Raw genomic sequence first — 22,047 nt, 5'->3', positions numbered from 1 at the left:
TCCCCCTACCTCACAAAGTGGAAGACAGTAAATAAACTCACTCCAAAGCCTCCAGACTGAGCTCCCTCAGACTCTGCCTCTGTGTTGGATGTTTCAATACCCTGAGCAGCTTCTGAGCTTCCATCCATCTGCTCATCTCTCTCTTGTCCCAGGGGACTCAGACCCAATCTGCAATTGCAGAGGCAGCACTGCAAATGCCAAATCAGCATCCATTATCACATCCCTCTGACTTACTGCCGAGGCTGCCTGCAGTCTTCCTCCTGTAATCACTTTTTAAGACCAACAATCGCTAATATAGAAATCCCTTTGAATAGTAAAGAATTAAACTAACAAATTATTGAAAAAATCTCGAAGATATAATTTTTCTTTGAAAATCTAATTGCAGATTTTCTCTATGTTGCGTGAGTTTAAAGATCTGTGTTCATGTCTCAGAGTAGCTAAATGGTTACCATAGATTTATGCTGAAATAGAAGAGGTATTATGAAAGAAATCAGGATTAACTTATCATGTTTCTAAAGAAATCACAAACCATTTCTCATAGGGCTTTTTTTGCCTAATTTTGCTTGGTTTGGAATCAGAGAACTTTTGAAAATACTGAATAAAAGGCAAAATCTTATGCTGTTTTTTCTTTAAATGTAATATAATTCATATGATATTTAATTTTTTTTGTTTCAAGAGCAATATTCATAGGTAAATGCTCAAGGAAATTGTTCCATTTTTCCCAACAGCCACAAAAGTGTGAATGTTTTTCCTATAGTGGGGTTAAGAGTTCTTCCCCTTCCAGGAACACCTGAGCAGAGGAATGCAGTTGGACAGCTTTTGCTTAATTAGTCAGTTTATCTGAATTAAGGATGGACTAACACTCTTAGAACAAACAGTATAAAAGAGGGTTGGCAATGATGAAGAGGAAAACTGAAGACTTGTTGAATGAATGAATGAGAGAATTAATTTCAGCCTGAATTAAGACCTTAGTAAGTAGAATAGTATATCTTAAAAAAAACTTGATTTTTACCCATATATTTATGTATTTTACAAGCTGGGATGTTGAATTGGGGCATTCTGAGCTAGCGTGTTAAGAGAAGAATGTATGTGTGTTGAGGGGAGGTGGGTGGCTTGAGCCTTCTTTACCTGTATATAAATACAGTGTATATATATAAATATATATATATATCTAGCATAGATGGTCATCTGTTTAAAGCTTGTATGACCTGACTCCTTATGAGCTAACACTGCCTTCTTATAATCATTTGGATGTCTCCATATATATATATATATATATACATATATTTGTCTTGTATTACAGTTTTGTTGGATTAATTTATTGGATGTTCATATTTTTTTAACATATCTACTACAATTATCTTGACACACATCAGATTACATTTCATCCATGTGTATGTTCATCTTCACATCCATTAATCCATTATTCTGTTCAAATAGTTCAGGACATAACTTCTAGGTCAAAAAAAGAAGTATTGGTAAGTAATGGTAAACTTTTTTTTTTTTAATTATTTTGTTTATAACATACTTTAAAACTGTGAAAATTTATGTTCCTTGACCTGCCTACAGCACTCTCACAACTTCCAGGAGGGATCCTTTCCTTTGGATATCTTCCTAATTACAGTTATTGCTGAATAGCTGACACTATGGTTATTTGAATTAGCAAAAAGAACCCCAGAACTGCCATCCTTTGAGACAGATCATTAACCACAATTTATTCTTGAATGAAACTTAGCATTTGCGATAAAATCCCAGAGGCATATTTGTATTTCACAAAATCATTGTTCATCACATGATGTACAAAGCAGCATATTTATTAGCATATCCTAGTCTGGTAGTGCTACCTCTCACATTAGCATGTATTTAGCAGGATCAGAGAAGATTGCCAAAATGGAATTTCTCATGCAAAACTAAACTCTGGTTTAGGGGTGGATAAGTTTCCCTAGAAGTAGAATAAATGACAAACAATGCAAACACTAATAGGAGGAGAAATATCTGCTAAACAGATGTTGTATTATGACATAATGTGCTTTTTATATTTTCAAGTAAGTATTTGTGCATAGTTAATATGGTTCTTGAAATAGAAATCAAGTTAATTTCAAAGGCCAGATCTTCAATTGTTCAAAACACAACTATTATATGCTGAAAACATGTTTGGGCTTTTACTTATCTTCCAGGGTTTCTAGTTATCTTCTTCTCCTTGGTCTGTGCTCCAGGATTAAGTATGGCTTGTTCTGGTTCAGCATAAGGTTCAGATATATACAGAAAAGGATTCCCTGTGAAAAATAAGAACATATGGCTGGACTGCAAATATATTTCAGTGGATATTAAAGTCCATGAAATGTCTTAATTTCATTGAAGTTTTGCTCTCTTGATTAAGATCTTGTGCATTTCCACAGAGAAGCCATTCTGGTACAGGAGCCATCAAGTGCATCAACACACTGTCTCTTGAGATCAGACATTAATCAGTGGGTTGAACACTTGATATTTTTTTCAGCTGTGGCTTGTGTCCTTCCAGAATATATCTAAGCTCAGTTTAACTTGACCAATGTGGGTTTGGCAGCCCTTGATACTTACCCTGCTAGCTCAACATTTTCACCAAACTGTCTTGTCTATAGGAAAACTCCTTAAGATTTAGTGCTGTCTGTCCACAGCCTATTTTATGCAATCTGCAGCGACTTCTGTAGGAGTCCACTGGTGCAACCCCTGCACCCACACTGTGAGCTGGCACAAACCCCCAGCCCAGTGTGACAGCTGGGCTCTCTGATCTGTCCTGTGCCTGCCCCAAGTGCAGCTCTGTGGACACTGGGCTGCTGTGCCTAACACTGCCTTTTGTCTCCAGGCCAGTTTGGAGACTCTCCACTCCAATCTCCTGTAAATCCAGCTCCAGGGAGGAATGATGAGCACTCGGTGGCTGCAGATTAACAAGATTAAATGGGAGCTTATTTGTCATATTATGTTAAATTCAACACAGGGCTTGGATGGAATTGGAAGATTCAAAACCAACTTTATAAAAGCCAAGCCAAATTTCATTTTAAACTCAATTGTTTGAGCTGGATAGCCCTAAACACAGGAGGCAACTCTGTACGTGTCTGCTGTTTCTGCAGTAGCCACAGTGCTCAGTTTGGGTCAAGGTGATAGCAAGAGGCTCAGCTAGGAATCTGCTGTGAGCTCACTGAGAAGCTCTCTGAGCAGATGCATTTGCTGCATGCCTCAATGCAGCAGCTAGGACCAGACCTGACAACAAGAGGCAGCCATGGACACGAGCTGGAGGAGCAGCTTCAGTGATCTCTTCACTCCAGAGACTTTCAAAGGCTTGCTCACCCCAAGACATGAGCTGTCAGCTGCTCTTGAGTGCCTGAGCACATTAAGACTGTATTACTCTGCAAAAATCATGCCAAAATCAGTCTTTAACCCTGTGAGGTGACAGTGTCTCCAAGGCTCTGAACCTGGCTCTGTACTGGAGCACCATGCACACTTAGGCCACAGCTTCATGCTTTTCCTTGGATACACTTTTTCCCTGGTGAACCTCATCTTTATTGCTGCATATTCAGTGCCATTTTTCCAGGACAGGTTGTGGCACTGCCTTTCCAAGTCTCCACTAACCCGAGCCTGATCTATAGGAACTAGAGGAATGGAACCAAATCTCCTTATGCTGAATAAGAGATTGAAGCAAAATTTTCCACTTCCTCTGCTGCTACAGGGGATTATAGTAACATTGTTAGAAATGTAAACACCTTAAGATTTTAGGGGAAAAACAAACTTTGTGGGTGTTAGTCTGTTCCCACAAAGAATGGCTGCTGGTATCGTCCTCACAGCAGGTTTCAGAGTTGTAAATCTCTGAAGCTATAACTATGTAGTGGTTAGAAGAGACAAACTCAGTAGCACTCTCTGTGACTCACTGTCCAAGGTATATGTTTTTCTTTAAAGCATTTGCATAGTCCTGAGAAGAAAACTCCTCAGCAAACTCCTCGTGTCTCAGCCACAGTCTTGAAAACTAGAACAACTGTTCAGTACTTTCTGAAACACCTCACTGATGCTTCAGAATGATCCTGTGCTGTGGTGGTCAGAAAGTTCCAGCAGGATGAGGTGCAGGTGTATTACCTGACTAACTGGGACTTGCCCTTTCTTTTTTTGATTCTTTTTCTTATATTATTTTCTTCACCTCAAGTGCAGTGAACTCCCTATGAAGAAGCTCTCTGTCTACTGGATAGTGAAGCACAATGCCAAACCTGGGGTTTGTCGTCACTGCTTTGTAAATATTTAATATCAATGATAATGGCTCTTTGGGAAAAAAGGGTGTTCCACCCATAAGTGTTACTGGCACTGCTATTACAGTCTCCTGGATCCAAGCCAGCAGGGCTGGCAGATGCTGGAGGAAGCACACTTAGACCCTTAAGTGAGGCACTAATGTAAATACAACAGTGTGTCCTCTGTCAGTGCCTATTCAAGCACTGTGTGGCCACTTTGACTGTATAGTACTGAGTCTGAGGAAGTTGCTGTGATAACTGTGAACCCAAGGCTGAGTTCCAGTAAAGTTCGGGCAGAGAAAGATAGTGGTTTGAAAAGAGTTCTGAGAAAAACAACTAGATTCTGGATTCAGCATCAAATTTACTTCATTTATTAGCATCCCTGTGTCTGAAGCTGAAAAACGCAGACCTTCTTAGATGTGTCAATTTTTAAATATTCAGCTTGTGTGTTCTTCATAATGCTCTGTAAGGTAAGACCAAATGAAAAACAAGTACAGAACTGCATCTCTCAATGAATAATAATTCTGTATTAATGTATTAATACCTCATTTAAAATGCCTGGTTTTTTTGGTTTTTTTCTTAGCCCAAAGGCCTTCTAAGACAGGTGTTATTGTCTTTTTAAGTCTTTTGTTAAAGTAAAGCAGACTGTCTGACATGAAAACCAATAAAACAAAGCAAATAAATTCTTGTTTTTTCTGAGGACTTATCTCACTGATCTTTCTTCTTTCAACTTTATTCTAGTACAATTAATGGCTTAATATTAAGGCAACAGATTATCTTATCAGCTGTGTGTTTCCTGCCCCTTCAGCTGACTTTGCTCCTTACCTACTGTTCAGCTTCTTCCCTCCTGAGAAACCTAAGGCTAAGTGCTCACCACCCCAAGGCAGGGAGAGAATGTGCAGGACATAGGAAGAGCTTTCTTGGGGGACAGAGAGGTGTGTCTCATGATGCATTTGGTTCCTGCTCAGGAGAGGGACAGAGCGAGCCCTGAGCAGTCTCTACCCCATGGGGAGGGCAGTCACGCCTCTCCTGCCCCCGTCAGACATGCACTGAGTGAAATTCGACTGGAGGACAGAGGGGCTGGCTGTCTTCACTCTCCAGAGCCCTCCCTGCTCACCGAGAGGGAAGCAAGAGCTTCTTCACTTTCTCGTCCTTTCTTTTGAATGCCAGAACAGCAGAGGATGCCCAGCAACCCCTCATCTCATTACTGATTCACAAAAGGTTTGTTTTTGTGGGGAAAATTCTGATTGAGAGGGGTCTGTGCATGTAATGTCACAGCTTTTATCTTCTGGAGGAACTGCTCTGTATCTACGGCATTCCTTGGAGGCAAAAAAATCTTTAGTGCTTTCTTTAATTGATGTAAGTATAGATTAATCATATACTAAACTTGGCAAGTGGCTTTATTAAAAATCACTTCTCTCTTCAAGCACATTAAAAAGCTCATTATGAGAACAAAACAAAAAATGATGGGGAGTTTCACCTCCCTGGCAGAAATTCTGAGTTGTAAACTTGGGGTCTGAGATAAGTATTTTAACCAATATACAAGGGAACAATCTTACAACAGTAAGATCTAAAGAATAAGTGTGGTGGTTTCTTAGCGTATGTAGCAATTTATGTGGAAACTTGTAACAGATAGATGGGGACTCTTGAATCCTTGTTTGTTTGTGTTTAAGAGGGATGATCATGTATTTATGTAAGTTAATGAGAATCTTTTCATTTGATCTTATGGGATCTACTCTAAGTCTAAATACATTTTGAAAACTGTAAAGGATATTTTCTTTGCACCATATCCTTCTTAACAAAACAAATTAAGACATTCCTTGCTCAGCCAAGGGTCCTATTTCTGTTTTGCATATGTTGCTTATGGTGAAGCAATTCAGAGGGTAAAGATTTATGCTGTTCTCCTAAAAGCACGGAAAAGTTCTGTAGGCTTAAGTTGAGCTTGTGATTTTGTATCTATTTTTATCCATTATCTTTTTGAGTCCAAAGGTAGAAGAAAGTCATTCACAGAAAGCACCTTTTGCTTAGGCACAGAGTGTGAAAGGCAAGCAAAGATCACAGACTGCCTGCAGTCTGCCAAACACATCAGAAGAACAAACACAACTCTTTTTAATAACCTTCAGTGTTAACCAATTTGGACCAAATTTTCATGTCAAGATTTTTGAGAAGAACAAAATGCAACACCTGTGAAATATTTTCCTCCAGCAAGCACTTTTTGGATCATCCATCCTCAGAGGTAGGAGGCAATAACTGGCAATATTAAACACTTTCTTACCTGCTTACTTTGAACTTTGTTTCTATATTTCTAATGGTTCTAATGTTCTGTGGTCTAACTGGTTGTCCCCAGTGTTTTGGAGTGCCATATTATGGCTAAATCACCAAAACACTTTATTTGGAAGTGCTAAAATTTCCACATCCACTAAGTCATAGAGTTCAATATTCTAAGGCTGAAAACCTGGAAGTTAGTGAGTTCAAGAACCTAGTTTGACAGTAAGTACTTCCCTCTCGTACTGGTAGACTATCCTAGTGAATGTATTTAATGCTAATTATAAGAGGATGAACCAAAATGTATACAAAATGTGTATGAAATCAAAATCCTATAGTCTCAAATATGTGTGCTTGGCCCCACTGTCAGGGAACTGGAGAGCCAGCTGATGCCAGAGTCTGAATGCAGCCCTGTTTGCTCCTGAAGCAACCTGATACCTCCCAGGCTTCTAGTCCAGACAGGATTGATTCTTTTCCTATAAGTCCCTATTCTAGTCTCATTAACTTCATAGTTCTCATTCTCCCCTTCCTTTACTCCTTACAATGAGGAAGAGTTTGGTTCCTCTGCCTGGAGATGAGATTTGCTCTGTGTTGCTAGGTCACAGTGCTGAGAGAGTAGGGGTAGAAGAGGAGGAAGCAGATGGCTGTATGGAGAAAACAAAAAGATGAGAAAAAATCTGCTTCTCAGTTCTCATAATCTGGGGTATGTGTGGTGGTGGTGGTGCTGCTGTGGGGTTTGTTTTGTTCTGTTTTCCAAAAGAAAGCTTCCTAAATAGCACTATGCTGAAACATGAGGTAGCCCTCCCTATCCTGTGCCACATCCTAAACAGCTGTTTATCTCTCTGTACCTCAGGGGTGTATGTTTCCCAGTTTTATAGTTCTAGTATAGTAACGAAAAGTCAAGTCATAGGTTCTATAATTTCTATATATGTATTTCTATATCTGTACAGAAAAACACTGAAGATTGCTCTTCAGTCCTTCTTCATAGTAGAAAAGTGGCTGATAAGAAATAGAAATGAACTTCTTATTTCTGCTGCTAGGCTATAATCCAAACTGATTAAATAGTTAAACTTTACTTCTGGATTTCAAGTCAGACAAAACTGGTCTGTGCATGAGAAAGAAGAAAATGGAAAAGTTAGGGAACAAGGGGTTTTCCTTCTTTTCCCCACTGCACTGAAACAGAGGAATCCTACCTAGGAATATGTCTCACAGCTTTGTTTTAGCAGACAAAAGCTTTTCCTCATTCTTAAACTATGTGTTATAGTGAAGGGGTAATCTAGATTTTGGCTCATACTGGACATTTACTATGAAGAAATTTTATGAACAAACACCACAGACAATGGGTAGGAGGAAAAATAGAACAGATTTGTTTAGCAAGGGAGTCGTCATATCTGTTTTCTCTAATTGTGAAAGGATTTTGAGGTATGCCACAAGGTTTGGAGAAGATGTTTATTACTGTTCCATCACTTTATTACTGCTTGTTAATTTACAAATTTGCAAAGGTTTTTGTGGTCATGCAAGAACTATACATTGTAATTTAAGTTTAAAAGGAAGAACAAATAGGTAATATTGGAAGCTACCTGGACTTCCAACTGGAAAAACCCTTCAGGTTTTGCAATAAGAAGCTATTCCAGTACAAATCTTTTTGATTGCAAACTGTTTTTTGAAAGGATTAAAAAACCCCTATTTGAGCTCTTGAGCAAGTGAAGCAGATATAACAAGATCATAACACAGAGACAGGAAACTTTGAAGGGAGTGGTATCAACTCTTAGACTTGGACAAAGGGCTTGGAGTCATTCTACACTGCTACAGAAACAGAGTCATTTAATTTAATGCAAAAAACCCTAACAGTAACCTTCACAGAGCCATAGAATCACAGAATGAACTAGGTTGGAAAAGACCTTTGAGATCAAGTCCAACCTATGTCCTACCACCTCCTCACCAATTAAACCATGGCACTGAGTGCCACATGCAGTCTTTTTTTAAACACATCCAGGGATGGTGACTCCACCATGTCCCTGGGCAGACGATTCCAGTGCCCAATCACTCTTTTGGTGAAGAATTTTTTCCAGATGTCTAACATAAGCTTCCCCTGGCACAGTCCTCTCGTTCTGTCAGTGGTTACCTGGGAGAAGAGACTGACCTCCACCTGGCTCCAACCACCTTTCAGGCAGTTGTAGAGAGTGATAAGGTCTCCCCTGAGTCTACATTTTTCCCATGCAAAACAACCCCAGCTCCCTTGACTAGAGCCTTGAAGAGGAGAAGTTGTAGTTAAAAAATTGTTTTGTCTGCCAAGCTGTCAGTATTTCAAGGCAATCCCTGCAAACAGGAAAGAACATGTTGTAGAGAAGAGGGCAACTGGAAAGAAAGTCACAGCCAGATTCCTCCCTCCTTGGATTTCTGAAAAAACATTAAGCCAAATGTGGTCGAAAACTGTGAGATCTTCTTCTCAGTCTCCACAGTTACTTGCAATTTTCACATTATCCCTTTCATTGCTCATATCTACAAGCTCCTTAACTTTGAACTCCAAGTATTTCCTTGCAACTTGGGTAGAGCGTTTTGTATCAGTAGTTCAGATCACTTCAGCTTAGAGGCAACAGAGAATTAGGATAGGTTTGGATGGTCAGTCCCCAAATGCAGTGAGAGTCCTCTCCATATTTGCTTTCATGTACAGCTTACCACAACACAAGTGTAGATCCAAGGAGTACGATCTGAGGAGTAACATCTCATGTAATCTGCTGTCTCTAAAATCTGTGGTCAGTCAGAGCCTGACAAACAAGACACAAACAAGTCTTGATTTGGCCACAGAGGGCTGTGGCTTCTGTGTAACTCTGTGTGCAGGCGTGAGTCAGAGCAAGGATGTGCATGTAAATGTGGTGCAATCTAACCTCCCTTTTGAAAGATTATCTTGTCCTGGTATATCCTATCCCACAAAGGATGTTAGACCTTAATCAGCAGATGTAGGTCAGGAGAGAGGTCACTCAATGAGGTCTGAATGCCATGGGGCCTGGTACAGTTCACAGACTTTGTGGATTTTGGGGTGAAGAATGAGCATAAGGTAATGTCCCCACAAAGAGATGAGGAACAGCACAGTATGTATTAACATCAACAGGAATTAAATTACACACAGAGAAAGGAGTTGAAGAGTTAAAGCTAGGGTTTCAAACAAAATAGAAGCTGGGTTGATTGCAGACAGCAGGATATTGCAGCAGTGCTTTGCACCTGGAGGGAAACAAATATTAATCAAAGTGATCAAGAGAAAAATCAAGCCACGAGGATGGGGGGGCCATGAGGCAGAACTGAGCCTCAGATAACATGTTCTGGTTTTGCAGAAATATGAGGAAAGGTAAGATGGGGACAGCAGCTTAAGGAGTTTTATGAATGAATTCAACCAAATCATGGGAGGGGTAGACAGGAAATTATAGCAACAAGAGAACAGGAGAATGAATGGAGAAGATCACAAAATTTTTCCAAATTTCTGTTTCAAGAGAAATGCAAAGTCTCTTATATCTGCAGAATATAGCATTTGCCCTGCCTTGCTGCCTTGAGGGCTGTTGAGAGCATATCAAACTAGAGCAGACATCAGCACTTAACCATTTCAAGCAGTTAGATATATTCAGGGTATTCCATGAAAATACCATCTATGTTTGCAGAGTACAAGCCTACATGTCCACACAATGCAGCTTTGAGGGCAGGTACTGTAGAGAGAAAAGTTACTATGGTAAGTCATCATTTTCCTACCTTTGAGACAGTAAGAATTTCTCCAGGAGTAAGAGAGGCTACATTAAAATTTGCCCATCTTGTTCTGGCTCACCAGCTCTTTCTCACAGGCTGGATAGAAGCTGCATGCCTCTTTTGCAACAGCAATTACACAAGTCAGTTTTTAACTCTTCCTGCTTCCCTGGGTTATGCTTTTGCAGTCAAATGAAACAATCAGGCAAGTTTCCAGCTGCTAATTAACTGCATGTGAATTGATTTTTTCCCTTTTAGGGAAGAAGGGGAAATATCAAGCGAAGTCTGTACTAACTAGGGAAACACCATCATGAGGTTCAGTTTAGACAAATTCATGGTGTTTCCCTCTTCTGTGGTGATTCTTCTCTCAATGTCTGTTAAAATCTTGAGTACAAAGTTGGAGAAACTGAATGCAATGGCATTATTATCATGTTTGCTTGCAGATTATCAGCTTGCTCTCATGCAGCTGATATAACAGTAATGGTTCTATTTAAATGTCGTTCTATTTTAATGTCATTTGTTGATAATCAGTTATTAAACTCCAAGGTGGATATTTGCTCTCAGTATTTTTGCAGAGCACCATATTATGCCTATTAAACTGTTTAATCTGAAGCTTAAATGCCACACAGATGATTCTTTCAGGGACAGGATTAATTATGTTGTCTTCATCTCGCTAATTGATACATGACGTATTATGGAACATCAATAAGCAGTTTTAGAATTAACCATCTATGGAGCAGACCTCATTGTTGCATTTCAGACCAGAGAGTTTTATGTTCACAATTTAGCTGTCAGGAGGATGGGAAGAAAAAGACAAAACATGCATAAGACCAGAGAAGGATTTTACTATATCTATTACTAAAAGCTCTCAGAAGTTCCTACAAGGCATATCTGTTTCTGCTGCTACAGTTACCTGCCTGGCTGGCCTCTTGTTTTCAGACCAGACCTAATCTCACTAATTAGGAATCCACTCTATTTTATAAAATAAATGAAAGGGAAAAGATTAATGAGTTTACCAATTTTCCTTGTGCACCTCCACAGAGAGACTTGTGAGTAATGGTATTGCAGCAGTTTGTGGGGCTCCAGAGTATATTCGATATTCATGACATTCACAGACCTTTGCAGTGCAATGTCAGTGATCAAAAACCACTCTGAAAGCCTGAGATGCATGCTCTCCTCCTGGAGAGGGGCTGGGCAGGGAGAAAAAGGGATCAGGCATGCCAGACACTGGTGATATTTAACACCCTGATGGGTTGTATTCCTCAGCCACAAAGGCAAGTACAAGAGTCTCTATATGTTTGCTTAATTACAGTATTTCTTTTTCCAGAACTTTAGACATAGATGGTCAGAAACTGTCATGCCCCTCTCCTCCAAAGACACTGCAAACTGCTCTATCACAACTGAAGTAGAAACAGCATAAGTAGTCACCAAATAAGATGAGAGTGAAGGGGAGAGAATTCTAATTGAATATTTTCTGAAATGGAAATAAACAACTGAGCAAGAAATTTCATTTCAGGAAGCTTGAGAGGATGAAAAATATGCAGTAAATAAAATTAATTAAATATTGTCCCAAAGGCAAACTAATAACTCAGAGTAGTCTGACAGAAGTCTCATCTTCAAGACATGCTTCTGCTCTTTGCTACCCATTCTCAGCCTCTTGCTCTAAAAGGGTGCTTACAGAAAGGACTCTATCAGCAATAGGCTGCCTCTGTAGGCTCTAGAGCTCCATTTTGTTGATAATTTCCCTTTGCTGGCTATGCTGCCCTGCTTTTCCCCATCCTGGAGCATCTGGCTCCAGCTCAGGTTTGCCTCTGCTCTGAGTGATCTCTTGCACCAGCTCTTGGCACTGATGCAGCAGCTCAGGAAAAAAAAAGTGGAGAATTTTACCAAAACAGATATTTTCTGTCCACAGCAATTCCTTTTTAAAATAAACACACCAAAACACTCCTGACAGAGGAGAAACTGAGGCTGAGGTTGCCTATTACAGCATTAGATGTGTGGAGAATCCTTGGGCACATTGAGGAGATTCTGGTGCAACCACAGTGGTGTTTTTGTTTGAATTTTAGTAAACCAAGGCGTGTTCTGGCTTGTAAGGCAGAGTAGTCTTGGAGCATGTGAATTGGATGTCTTGTAAAGTTTAGGAAAATGAGAACTATTTTAGTGACTAATATAGATACAGCCTGTGAGGTGTAATTGCTTAATGTAGCACAACAGGAGTGTGCCCAGGGAACCAAGCAGATGATGTAGGAATGTGCATGTAAACCAGCACAGCTTCACTTAGGAAGGGTATGGCTGATAAGTCTCACAACACAAGAACTAGACAAATTCTAGATGAGTAATCAGACAAGAAGTTAAAATTGACAACCTGATGTATAAACCCTGTCAAACTCATTGCCACGGGAAGCAGAACAAAAAATATACATAAATTGGAGAAGTGACACGGGTGACTTGAAAGTGGATCCAAATACATACTCTAAGTTAGGAAGTTGTTAAGAAATCTATACACAAAATCTGGACATGTAAACTTTATTTGTTTCTCGTTGCTTGAATAGCCAATCCTAGCCATTATAAGATGTGACAATGGGCTGGACTAAAGGGAGCACTGGCAAGTTTTATGGAAGTGAGACTGTTTGTGTAATTGTCCAAACCTCTCAAAGGTTCTGCAAGGAAAGGACAACCTGAGGGAAAGGTCACATCTCCTTCCTAAGTTTAGCATACTTACTCCAACAGCATCATTCATAATTTCTGTCCTTCTCTGCATCTGCTGTGACAGTAAAGGTCCATTACAGAATCTACTGCTGGCCACAGTCTGGATCAGTATCAGCATTATGAGTCTTTCATTAAGATTTATTTTAATGCTTTTCTTGTTTTGTCTGCCTCAGAGAACTCAACTGTCAGCTTTCTAAGACTATTCACAATGGTTTCTGGATCTTTCCAAAAAAATACCTGCATGAGAGTCCATTACTGTGTATTTATTAAAGGTTTTTATAAATTTATAGACATGGATAAGCAATTAATTTTATCTGTCACTTAAAGAACAAAAATGGCTTTCTACAGCACTTTGCAATCAGCTTTAGATTTGAGTGTCCCCAGTAAACTGCTATGCAAACTTTCTCCTCACATTTGCCCTCCTTTTCAAAATAACTCAGTGATAGATTGAGCAATAAAACCATATCAGATAACCGTATTATTGTGCACTGCTCTTTCATTTAATGCAATTAATTTGACACAGAAGTGGCTCAGTTCAGCAGTAGGACCAAGATCCAATTTAGCACAGTGCTTTAGCTCTTGCATAAATTGTTATTGTGCTTAGATTGCCTGCACTTGCATCCCATACTGGTCTGGAACACTGAATCACCTTTCACAGACCAGGTCACAAAATGTACTTAAAACCTTGATTTTCATTACAAGCACAAACAGGAGGTAAGGGGATTTATAACCAAAATTCTGCTATGCAACTACCAGTTACTTCAATAATGGCTTGCGGCATAAGATGAAGACTTTGAATATTCTTCTCAATGGCTTAGTGTGTGCTACCTATAGATTCCTGTTTCTGCTCTCAGGTTAATGTTTAATTAATTGACAACATAAGCCTTAGCATGAAAGTAATGCCCCTTGAACCAACAGCAAAGTAGAATGCAATAACATAGAGTCATTACAGGATTTTTTTGCCATACATGGCATGAGTCATGCACTTGGACATAATTCAGTCACTCTCACACCCTGTTCATATAACTGGCAATAAAACTAGGAACAATCTCACTGTCAGTGACTTGCCTTATGTCAGTGTTCTTGCTTTCATATACTACTTTACACCATAATATTACAGTAGTTTGTTCGATTTTCAAACCTTTAGTAACAAAAGTGGGCAGAGGTCAACTCTGACTGAACTTTAAAGCCAATATTTAAGACTGAAGAGACCAAAAGATTGTTACAAAAGGAAATGAGTAGGAGGGAAGCAGAAAAGCTGGAATACAGTGGCTGTCAGTAGCAACCCAAACAGAGGATATTGGGCTATATAGGATGTTGTACAAATGTTATACAAATACAGCTTGGGGATTTTGTATTGCCTGAGAAGCTGTGCACACATCTGTCTGGACACTTGTGCAGTTCCAGAGAATGCTACGCTAGAGTCATAGAAACATCTAGGTTGGAAAAGACCTGAGGGTGATAAGGTCCCTCCTCAGCCTCCTTTTCTCCAGGCTAAACAACCTCTGTTCCCTAGCTGCTCCTTATAAGAGGAGCTCCTGTTCCTTCACCAGCTCTATTGCCCTACTCTGAACTTGCTCCAGCACCACAATGTTCTCCCTGGACTGAGGGGCCTGGAACTGAGCACAGGATTCCAGGTGTGGCCTCACCAGTGCTGAGTACAGGGGCATGATCACTGCTCCAGCCCTTTTGTTTCTCTCCATAGAAAAGTCTGGACCCACAATGATGGTTTTCTGTCAATGCCCTTTTGTTCCATAAAATGAGAAAAAAGATACCTTCCCTTGAAATTATTGTGAAATTAATTTCATTTCTAAAGCCTTCCTAGGATATGTTGTTCTGTTAACATAATTATTTCTATGAATGATGACATCACCTAAATAATTAGGTGGTTAAAATGTATTTCTTACCATCCTAAGCATAGATTGATAATGAAGTTTATTGCAGGAATATGTTTTACAATTTGATGGCAACTGAAGCAAAGATTATCTTCTTTTATGGAGAATTCCTTTTGCTGTCACTAGTGCTAATCAGCTGAGAGACCCCTGCTTTTGACAAATAAAGATACTGCACTAAACTTTTGCAGTATCTTCTACCTCCCTTTCTGGACATCACAATTTAAATTACCCCAGTTTACAGAGTAGAAAAGCATGGAACAGAAACACTGCTCAAAGTACTGTTTATTGTCCAAGAGGAAACACACCTCACGTCTATTAGGAATTTAGTGTTAACTGTGAGCCTGTTTCTATAACTGAGATTTTAAGAGTCTCACTATTTGTCCAGATCTACTTATTACAGAGAAAGAGAGAACAACAATGCAGGCAGCAGGGTTACCCACACACTACATTAATGTTACACAGCATTACACTCATCCATCCCCAGCTCCTCCCAAGGTTGGTGGTTTCAGCCTGGGTGGGAGTGAGTTATGAAAAGTCACCTGTACCTCCAAGTCCTTTGTTTTGTTTTGTTTTGTTTTGTTTTTTTTCCTGCAACTCCACGGCTACTAAATTTGCTAGATAATGGTGTCTTTTATGCATATTTGATACTATTTCTTTGACAATTTCTTTGTTTGACTGCCAGTCACCTGGTAGCAGTGATCAGGCTCAGACAGAAGCCCAACGTGCCCTGGTGATGAGGCAGGTCTGGGGCTCAGGTGTGAACTGAAGTCAGCAAGTCAGGGGCAGAGACAGCCCTGTCATCAACAGGCAAGTCCACAGTGACAAGGCAGGGCTGAGTTTGAGCACAAAGTCAGGCCTGTGGTCAGGGTAAAGGTCTGGATCAGTTTTACCTGGAATGAGGACAAGGGCTGAGAATGTCCTTTATCATGCTCTCCCGAGGGAAGGCACAGGGGAGTCCCTGCTGTTCCAGGAGGCTCTCCTCACGAGTGCCATGAGCTGCTGGAAATGGTAATAACTAGCAGACTTTGATCCCAATATCTTTTGAAATGCAAAGCAGGCGCTTCAGCCATCAGCCTTGCCAGGGTTTCATAAGCCCTGGCAATGTAAGGGAGTTTCGTATATTTATGTTCATGGAATTGAAACTTACTGAGTGTGACAAAGCATTTTTTGTACCATTTTTTAAACTGCAACAAAGGACATTTAAATGCCCCTGGAAATCACAGCTAAAGCTTGAGAGAGGAGAGAAGGTGTATCTTACTAGCTTTTTCTTTCATTCCCCAATTCCTCAAAGTGGGAGAAAAACACATAGGTTCACAACATGCAGAATTTTACCATATTTACATATCAAGATTTAACTACACGAATTAAATTAGTGATACATTAAAGTCAATTCTTGTATTACAGTACCTATTTTAGGGGGAAATACCTTGATACTCTCTCCTAACCTTCCAGACAATAAATTCTGAACGACTGCTTGCCAGGTTTCATGAATCTGAGAAAGGGAGAATAATTTGTTTCACAAATATCTCTGATTATTTTTAGTCCCTAGATGAAGAAAAATGAAACATCTAACCTAAAACTACATCTAGACTAAACTAAAAGGGGTTTGTAGCTTGAAGCAAAGCTGGGATTTGGGTTATTTAAAATAGCTGGATATGTTGGATAGGGCAAAGTTGGGCAAAGTTTATTTTCCTAGCTTGATTTCCAGGACTGACTTTCGCAAGAAAGTAACGTGAGTATATATTTCTACCCTGGGCTTGCTCTGCATCCTTTTTAGGCACATTCAGCCTTGTGAGGAATGTGTGTACTCCAGGCTCAAGCAGTGCTTGCTGCTCTCAAGGGACTGGAGTCTTGCAACTCAAGTTTTGAGCAAGCTAGTGACTGGCTGAGATTGCGATGTATGCAAAGGCATGTTGATGCTTCCCTCTCCACAGAGACCAAGAGTGATATCTAAGGCCAAAAGCAGTCATTATGTCAATGAGGATGATCCTTGGGTCAGCACAGAGCTCCATCTGGAGGGTTAGCAATTTGAGTGATCTTTCAAAAAGATCACCTGTTCTCCTCCAAGGATTCCAAGAGAAGTAGGAAACAATTGCTGGGTGTAATAGCACTGCTCAAATATTTTGGTCTTGGAAGTTTTGAAAATATTCTTCCATGTTCAGCCAAAAGAAACTTAGGTGCTGGGTACTATGCCTTCAGGATGAAATCCAAAATTCCCACCCAGAAAGTTTTCATTTTGTGGCATCATTCTTCTTTATAATGCAAATTACCTAAACAGTGTTTCCTTTCCATCTGGAATGAACCTGTAAAAAGGAGCAGCTCTGGTCTTACCTCAGGGCATGACCTTACAATATAAAAGCTTTCACTTGTCAATATTTAATTCAACATTTACTAAATGGTACATAGATGCTAGGCTGATTTCACTGGAAATAACTTTGCAAAGATTTAACTAGCTTTAATCTACATGGAGGGTAATGTTGGAAATAACCCTAACATAATAAAAACATTAAACTCATGGCTCATAAGATTTTTCCTAAATGATGACATACCAGACTTGCATGTGTACATAGGAAAAAAATGGTTAAAACAACAGTAATGGCCAACACAGCAAAGGGTAATTATTAACCACTTTTTCTTGCAAAATAGCTGGAAAATACTTTGCTGTAGCTGATCCAAGGAACTGTCATATAAAATCATCAAAAACTATTTTTATATATTCAATATTCTTGCTCTGTTCAACCCCGATCTGTTTGATCTTGTACTGATGCCTGAATATTTGGAACTTTGAGGTTTTTAAGATGAAAGGATTACTAAATAAAAATGGTCAGTGTCCTGGCTTTTCTCTCAAAACTCTGGTTTTAGGAGCGCAGGAAGCAGTGCATTTCCATCAAGGATATGTAGCCAGAAAAAGACACCCAATTCCAGTTTTGGTGGTTTGACTAAGGGAAAAGCTAGATGTTCTCTCTTTCACTAGCAAACTATTTATGTACATGGTTAATTTTCTTGGGGAAATAGGTTTAAAACTAAACTGGATACTACTGCTTTGTAGACTGCTTTTGGAACATTTTCACAGACCCAAAATCTTAGCATCAGTTTGAGCCTGCATTTCCAAAAGGGCCTATCTGCATATAAACTACATCTTTAAGTGTGAATGAACATTCACACATATAGTTACAGACACTGTACGCTCTCTGGTTATCATGTTTTCTCTAGCATTTGTGTTTTCAGCTTCCTAACAATGAAAAAAATCATCTGGAACAATAAATTACAAGTTCACAGACTTCTGTCTGAATAGTGACTTGGTAAGCTTTTAACATAGGCTTGCTTGTAAATATTCTTTCTGTTCTGTTTATGATTTCTTTCTTGTGTGGTATCTATCAAAAAAATTCATGGTTTGCCTGTGCTTATTTCTTGTTTATGTCTGTATAAGTTGCCCTTGAGATTGTTTCTTTGTACTATTGGTCAGGATGATACAGGTCAAACTGAATCTAAAGCTTTGTAAAATTTGGACCAAAGAGCTAGCATTGTCAGAAAGGATTAGTCCTTTCACAGAATGAGCTGCTCTTCAATGATTATTGAATTGATGCTCTTTGAATGTGCATGCCTTCCCAAATCTCACATAACTGTGTAAAACTTGTTTTATAATGTAGCAGTGCCAGCGTTATAGCATTTCTTGCTTATTTTCCTGTCCTAATCCTAATCATGGGACATGCTGAGCAACAAGTCCTTTCCAAAAATTATAGATTTGCTAGAAGTAGTGCATCTCAGATTTTGTAACAACCTAATCACCTTGGATTAATTTGAAAGTTGTAAAGATTTCAGTTAAAACGTAGGTTGTTTGAAATGCAAATTAAATGTATATATGTAAAGGTTTGGAAGTTATTATCTGTCACTTGTACCTGAGATATAAGATTTGTTTGAAGCTCACCTATCTGCTCCCTCATTCTTGTTCCAGAGCATGAGAGAATCTCCTTTTTCTTATAGCCACCATGTTACAGAGAGCTAAAGTACAAGACATTTTTTCCTGTTACTTGTAAGAGATTAGATTCCAAGCCTAAAGATATTCTTACATAAAAAATGTTAGGGGATCTTAAGGAGAAGTTTCCTGTCACTCAGAAGTGGTGTTTTCACTGATTAGCATCTTATTACTGGAGAAGGATGCCTGTGTTTAGCTGAAGTAAATCTGATGGTAATGTCTTTTGAGAACCTCAGCAAGGTTTATGTAACAGGATCAGAGGTGATCCGTAGGAGCTGCCAGAACAATCATAACCTGAAATACAAACCAAGCACCACATGCTCAATAATCCCACTTTCCCCAAAAGACCAAAGTTACCTCAAATCCCAACCAGAGTTTACAGTTTCAGCCAATTCACATCTGTACCACTGCTTCTCTACCTAACACATCTTGGGTAGCTTCATGTCTGCAAATTTAGGAATAATCCAGCTAAATTAGCTATCAAAGTCCTTAGGACAATGCTGGTGAGACTGATTTAACACACCTTAAATTTTCAAAGAAAGCAATACATGTAGGAGCTGGGAAAAACCAAACCAGAGAGCACCTTTTCACAAAGGAGTGTTCTTATCTCTCTTAGCTTTGGGATGTGAGGAATTAATAACAGTCAGAACTGCTTCACCCTTGTCCTGACCCATTTTTTTTCTGTCTTTAAATTAACAATGATATGGAGCTCCCCTCTATGGCACAAAGACAAAAGAGCAGACAAGGTAAATCTTTTTTATTAGCTACTGAAGGGTTAATTACTGTACATTATGCTCTGTACAGTACTGTCCCAGCCTTCTATAATCTGGCAAAGGAGTAATTCCTGGCAAGTACCACACACCATCTCACATGCTTGAGTGTATAACATCACAGTTAAAAGCTATTTACAGCACGTGGAATGCTGGGGGTGTTCCTCAGTATGGTCACTCGTAATCAGGTAAAAGTATAAGAATGCAAGTCCTAGCCTTAGGCACTTGAGTTTCAAATGTCTGATGGTTCAAATGAGGGAAGCAAAGCTTTTTCATGGTTTATGGCATCTGAAACAAAGACCTCTTGTAGGGTATCACAGCCATACAAGGCAGTTTGTTTTCTATTGGGTAAGACAGAGACATAGCATGAATTCCAGCTGAAGCGTCATACTATTCTTTGTTTTCACTGTTAATTATTTATTACCTCTGAAAAAGTATAAAAGAGTTAAATCTGACTTTGCATTTAATTCAGTGATTTAGTTGTCCCTATTTTAGAGAGGAAGGCAGCTGTAGCAGTTCTGAAGAGGCTGCTCTTGAACTTCACTGGAAGTGAAGAATACTTCAGATAAGTGGTGAGTAACATCTAGAAGCTGGACTTGATACTCTGCAGCAAATTTGGCAATGCTCTCAAGGGATTGACTTGGGGAGGGAAGAATAGATTTATCTTGTTATAAACCAATGTTGTGAAGTTTATAAACAAAAAATTGCCTGTACTAGTGTAGTACTCAGCTTCTATGTAAGTAGCTATTAACTCTGAAATTGTCTTCTTCTCCTAGTGTAATATATTTCTATGGAAAATAACTTTAATTTTCACCAGAATTTATAGAAGAAAATCCACCAAAAGCCAGCAACAACCCACAACAACCCATAACAATCTCTATTGCACTTTGAAATTCAATAGATTCAACTTTGAAATTCAAGAGATTCAATCTTTGCACTTCTCAGTAAAAGAGATCGGATTGTGACTTGTATGAAATATTGAAATGCAGATAAAATAATTCATCATCTTGTAAGGACACTTTAGGATTTATACTAAAGATACAGGGAAAAAAGAGACATATGCATTTTTTACCACTATGTCCACTGATTACTTCTGAGACAGGTACTTCTGGAAGCTGGGGTGTCTACTGTATTTGAGAATAATCTTTTCTAAATAGTTTGATACCATAGGAACCCTCTGTGTCAAATTAAAGTCATGCCCCAGCTGATTTCATCAAAGGTATTTTAATATTGGGGCTATTAGACATTTTCCATAAACAATACAAGAAACACTGGCTTGTACAGTCTCACTTGCATCAGAATAGATTTAGTTTAACAAAACTACTTGAGAAGAAAACAATCCCTTCGGTTCTTAATGGACTTCCATTTTAACCAGATAGTTACATAACTTATCAGGATCTAACATATAAATTGTTACTGGTTTGGGGTACACAGATATTTGAAATATGTTCTTCACATTGATACTCTCGTTAACCAACCTTTTAATTAATCAATGGTGGATTTCTTCTGAGTGTGTGTGTGTGATTTATAGCACCAGCTAGAGGAGCACATTCATTGCAGTACACACCATAAAATAGTTACAGAAGAATCTGGTTTGAAACACAGGGAAGTCCCCAGCTCAAGTCTGTTTCACCACATGGACAGCTCCATTTTTGAAAGACACAAACACTCAGACATAGAAAGTCACTGCCACAGCTGAGTAGAAAAAAGATAGCAGTACACAAACTATGGGATAGGAGTGAGATGCAAAACTTTTCTCCTCCATGCTCTTTTACTAGAGTTTTAGTGTTGAATCCAAAAATATGAAATAATAAAAGGTCTTTTGAAGCATGGACTTATTTCCAGTACATAGCATAGCAAACCAAAGTAATTAAGTTTTGCAAAGGCAAAAATTGTTAGATGTCAGTCTCTCATGGACGATAAGACTTACTGGGTCTATTTGGGTTATTTTTACACCAATATATTTTCCAAAGCTTTGTGATTCACATCTTACTGTGGTGTCGTCTTAACGCGGAGGGGGAGGAGGGGTGGAACCAGGCCTCTGCGTTTACCGAAAGTGTCTCTATGGCTTTTCGAGAGATCACTCCAGCCAGCACTGCCTGGTGCTGTACAGAAAAGCCCTTCTCACACCCGTGCCGGTGTAAGGCACATATTCTCACTCACCCACGGAGTTGGATAACTCGTGCGTTACCAGAGACAAAGAATTCAGAGCGCTCAGTCAGCCGGAGGTTCCAGAGGTTTATTCTGAAGGGTTCCAGGGCCAAAAGAGGACGAGACACCCCAGCCGTCTACATTTAAAGGGGCGGCTGGAGGGTCAGGGGAGAGGAGGCGGGGGGAACACCACAACCAATGGGAGGAGGAAGGCATGGGATCAAGGGTTAGGTTACAGCTGGGGGGATTTACATAATTTGGGGAGGAACCATCGTGTTCTCCAGGGGGGAGGACTAAGA

The 22,047-nt window shown here is 39.4% G+C and overlaps 1 protein-coding gene and 1 long non-coding RNA gene across 6 annotated transcripts in view; one reads left to right on the top strand and one right to left on the bottom strand.

Moving 5' to 3' along the window:
• The first annotated feature begins 899 nt into the window (after window positions 1-899).
• SLC2A9 (solute carrier family 2 member 9) overlaps window positions 900-22,047 on the top strand; it is a 105,167-nt gene continuing 84,019 nt past the window's right edge. The window contains exon 1 of one of the 5 annotated variants that reach the window (XM_085059813.1): window positions 900-971. The gene's annotated coding sequence lies outside the window, so the exon portion shown is untranslated. Of the gene's footprint in view, window positions 972-4,458; window positions 4,721-5,152; window positions 5,472-6,309; window positions 6,487-20,150; window positions 20,170-22,047 lie in introns of those variants that run through there. The other 4 variants (XM_085059814.1, XM_085059812.1, XM_085059815.1 and 1 more) reach the window with 4 other exon arrangements.
• LOC146438805 (uncharacterized) lies at window positions 9,214-18,935 on the bottom strand. The gene is made up of 4 exons (XR_014852122.1): window positions 18,780-18,935; window positions 16,259-16,343; window positions 9,640-9,737; window positions 9,214-9,283 (listed from the first exon to the last, which is right to left on the bottom strand). It is a non-coding gene; the product is annotated as an uncharacterized LOC146438805 (long non-coding RNA).

The sequence above is a fragment of the Lichenostomus cassidix genome, chromosome 4, assembly GCF_008360975.1.
Source record: "Lichenostomus cassidix isolate B80296 chromosome 4, HeHo_3.0, whole genome shotgun sequence".
NCBI lineage: Eukaryota > Metazoa > Chordata > Aves > Passeriformes > Meliphagidae > Lichenostomus > Lichenostomus cassidix.
The sequence above is the reverse complement of the archived record's forward strand: the minus strand, read 5'-3'. Positions and strand labels throughout refer to the sequence as shown.